This window comes from Amblyomma maculatum, chromosome 5, assembly GCF_055883805.1.
Source record: "Amblyomma maculatum isolate TAMU_Amacu chromosome 5, ASM5588380v1, whole genome shotgun sequence".
NCBI lineage: Eukaryota > Metazoa > Arthropoda > Arachnida > Ixodida > Ixodidae > Amblyomma > Amblyomma maculatum.
The window spans coordinates 50,710,502-50,714,797 of NC_139348.1; the positions used below are offsets into that span (position 1 = coordinate 50,710,502).

A 4,296-nucleotide genomic window follows, 5' to 3' on the forward strand; every position below is an offset into this window, starting at 1 on the left:
AATCTTCAGTAATGCCGATGAAGCCATCTCGAAATCTCTGCTTTAGGAGTCTTGGTTTACTATAGCTGGAACATCCGTTATAACGACTATGTAGTTGACGTTGACTCTTTTTTTCCTTCACAAAGTCTCGAACGATAAAAATGCGCATGCGTGGTACAACACTGTCTTAAGATCAAAATAGGGGGTATAGAAACTGCAACTACCAACGGTTGTTGCGTTTACATCCGGCTTACTTCACATCACACGCACCCAGTTGCGGTTAATTTGTGGAGAGAAAAGCGCCTGATTTCTCCAGTTGGTAAAAAAACTGAAGCGGCTCCTTTCTGTATATGTAGGCCGCTACTTTTTACACTTCATACTAGATGTCTGACCTCGCTAAGAAAAACCAATTGATATATTTTGAACACTTGTCTACGCAATATTAGATCCCTATTATTATAACATGGCCAACGTGCACCACGAGTGATAGTTTTTTTTTTAGTGAAATGTTTTTGTTTTTTTTTATATGGTTCCATAATTTTGCTTTTTATCGACATTTTGTACTATTTCATGCTTCCTTCGCAGAACGCAGAGGAATAAGAATTCCCGAGAGGAGGTCCCATTTAGAGCCTAGTGCTGCTGCTGCTGCTGCAAAACTGGCAGTAGGTGACGCACAAAACTCGTCACCCATAGCAGCAGCTGCAGATCCATCGAGCATCTTAAGAGCACATGTGATCAATGCTCATGGCCACCCTGATGGTAAGTAGTTTTCATGAAGCTTTGGAAAAGGAAGAATTTCAGGCTTTGATGTTATTCTAATGAAAAAATGTTTGTCACAATTCTGTGATTATTGCTTTTGCTTTCATTAGTGTCACTACCTGTATGCTTGGAGGTACTTGAGCATAGAAAATTATTTTTTTTGCTCTTTTATGGCTATCTCATTCTTCCTAAGAGCTTGTTGAAACTACTCCAAAATGAAAAGCCTGTGAAGCAAAACCCTTATGGCTTTCGATATCTGTGCAAATTTCGAAGAGATATTGCTTTCTACATCTGAGCTTGGAAAGCTTTAGACAGCGCTTCATACATGACATGACCTTACTAGTAATATGCATATAAGTTTGAATAACAAGGTAATGTGTGCTTCATCATTTCCGTAATAATTTTTCCTCATTATTTCAATCAGCAGTTTCCTAGCATGACTCAGTATGATCGCACCTAAGCTGACAGGTTTGGCTGGTTCATATTTGAAGCTTTTTATTTGTAGCAGCGCTGCCATCAGGAAGCAATTTTGCTGCTCACAATGCAGAGGACGCTTCAACCTGCCTGGTTACGGAAGACCCATCCCAATTTCCTGAGCCAACACGAGTAATGGGAGGACCACATGCTTGGCTTGTCTTACAGCCTACGAATCTCCCGGAAAGTGCGATATCCACAGATGCCCAGCCAGCTGGTAAGTAGGGAATATACGTTTTTTTGCATTTTCGAGAAAAGAAGACAATTATTTTAAGGCTACCATTGCTGTTGACAGCTCGTACTCCAGTTTTAGAACTTGTACAGGTGGTCGGAAGACAATTATACCTCCCTTTTTTGAAGCTTCCAAATTTATCCCTCTAATAGTTATTCCAGCTACCACTTCAAAAATTTTCTAAGCAGAATATTATGATGAAAAACAAATATTTTGCCTATGCACTTACTTCCACGACAGACATCAGCTATTATAAAAATAGTCCTCTATTTATGTTGATTATACCTTCAAATTCTCTAATAACTGCTTAGCGAGCAGACTTCATTGATGAGTTTGGATAGGTACATTGAAGTCATAGACAAGAAAAACATATCACTTGCTGAAAATCAGAAAAAATTGCTCTATAAACAGCTGAATTATTTGACGCCAACCATCACACCAAAACATAATGAAGGCGTAAATCACACAGGAACTGAACGCTGGGATATGTTGGTAACTATGATGTCATATTCAGCGGTCTGTTCCCTTTTTATTTTGCTAGCTGTATCACTTCGCACATAATGCCCAAAAAGTTGATGATATGCTTTCGCTTATTCCTGTATCGAACTTTTCTGAAAAGCAAGAAGAGTATCTGCATGATGAAGAACAATATTGCGAGCAGTTCGGATTGGGCACCGTACACAGGCACAGTAAAATGCCATCAGCAGACATTGCGTTTGCGCAGCGGTTTCTGTGTTCAAAGAATGCGGACAGGGAGGCCGGAATCGAGGGTGGGGAGAGGGGGGCAGGGGTGCGGGAGGGCCGATGTCCTCCCCATCTCCTCGCCCGGCTAGAAGTATTGTTAACGTGACTGCTTTAATGGCCCCGTTCATCAAAAATCGGCGAGCGTCCGCCGGCGTTGGCATTGTCACAGAAAAATTACGAATTCACGAGCATGGTTCTAGCGAGTAGCTGGCAGCTGACATAATCGTACACTGACTGGGCGTACTCGCTGCCTCCCATTACGTTTGGCAGGAGCTGCCAACTTGGGCCTCTCCTTTCACATGTGACACCAGAATCAGGCTGCCAGCTGGGACTCTTGCATTCACGTAACCCTTAGGCCACGCAGGCACGTTCAAATGGCTAGGAGCGGGGCGTTATACTGCGGGCTGATCACCTGCGCTGTCTCGTCATACCCTTGTGTCCCTCATAATTTTATGTTGGGGCTCAGCCACTAACTCCTTCATCTGACTTCAATGCTTACATTTTTTTTCCTGTAGCCTAACCTCAGCCTTCCGCATTTTCATAATATTTTACATTGTTCACGCCCACAAAATACTAAAACAGGCAAGAATAAGAGATGCGAGCCGTAATTTTGGTGTTTATCAAACAGCATATTAGAATAAGAATAGGCTTGCGCAGGCACCAAGGTAAGCTAGCCTTGCTTGCTAGCTTCGTTCAGCGCAGTAACGTGAGAAAGGGTATGAGTGATCGAGTATTTTTTAAATATATAAAATTAAAAAACGAAGAAATTAAACACAAAACGGAGGTTTGTTCGCCCGCCACTTAAAATATGCTTTCGGAATCACTGAATACTCAGCCTGTAATGCAGAGAAATATGGTGCAGTTAAGATGTAAACAAGTCATACATAAAAACATTAAAAAAAATATCTTATGTTGCTTAAGTGGTGCCAATAAGTAGTGCAGGAAAATTTAATTTATTATTTTCTTTTCATAGCGTCCGGAACCTGCTCTGGAATGGGAGAAATGAGTCAACAGGTCCTGAAGCGCCCTTCAAAAGGTGTGTAAAGTTTTATTAGCACGTTTGATATAAAAAATCCGTACTAAGTTCAGCATGAAGGGGCAAATATAAAACGTCTGTAATGAAAGTGTCGGAAATGCTTAACAAAGCTTCTTTTTATACACTGGAAGCTGAAAACTGATAAAAATGTGCTGTTTTTTTTTTTTTTTTACCCTGGCACTACAATGTTTAAGAATACCTACTTCAGTTTCTCCACTTTGGACTATTGTCCATTTAAAAAAATTAGCATAGGTGTTTTTGTTTCAATTTCAGCCTTTTAGTGTTTTTCATTGTGCGCAGCGATAAAAAAAAGCTGGATTCAGTAATGAGTAAGAAGAAAATCAAATTCATGCCAGTATCCAATGTTGGGGAATGAACCATTGCTGCACGTGCAGAAGCGCAGTTGACCATGAACATCAAATTCAGTTCAGTTTGCTTGTGCTTAGTTCTGGAGCTGGAAAAAGGCAGTCTGTCCAGAATGTCAGGAGTATTAGGTGCCCATAACCACATTAGTTGTTCTTGTGTGCGTCAGAGAGGTAATAGTTGTATTTTAATGTTTTACAGTTTTGGGGAAAGCGGAACCAATAGATAAGACGGTTGGAACTGTCGGTGAAGATGGTCAGGTGAGTGCTGCTTTCCATTCATTACATTTAGGTTTTGTCTAATGATTGTTGGCTAAGTCCATTGAAAGGCACATGGAGACCTCATTGTCATTCTTCTCAATGTGTAATCTAGTCTGGTTAAGCAGACACTTCAGGCTCTAAAAAAACGTCAGAATTTCTGTACTGAGGTAGTGTCATTAAAAAGCATTATGCACATTTACTATAATGTCGGTCAATAAGTACAAGGGCATTCCTCTGGGCTGTGATGCATTTGAAACACTATTATATCGATCCAAACTCTGTTATTTATGGCCCGAAAAAAATCCTATACAACTTTATTGCTTTAATAGTAATGACATTTAAACTACACTGCGTGTAATTAGGAATGACTGCCTGGTTTCTGCCCATTAGCTGGAAGGGCATTTAACTTGTTGGTGCTGCTATATTTAATTATTTTAGCTTCAAACAAT

General features: G+C 40.4%; 1 long non-coding RNA gene across 1 annotated transcript; it reads left to right on the forward strand.

Moving 5' to 3' along the window:
• The first annotated feature begins 1,297 nt into the window (after window positions 1–1,297).
• Window positions 1,298–3,844, forward strand: LOC146188285 (uncharacterized). Its single transcript, XR_014707184.1, has 3 exons — window positions 1,298–1,429; window positions 3,162–3,224; window positions 3,789–3,844. It is a non-coding gene; the product is annotated as an uncharacterized LOC146188285 (long non-coding RNA).
• The last annotated feature ends 452 nt before the right edge of the window (window positions 3,845–4,296 follow it).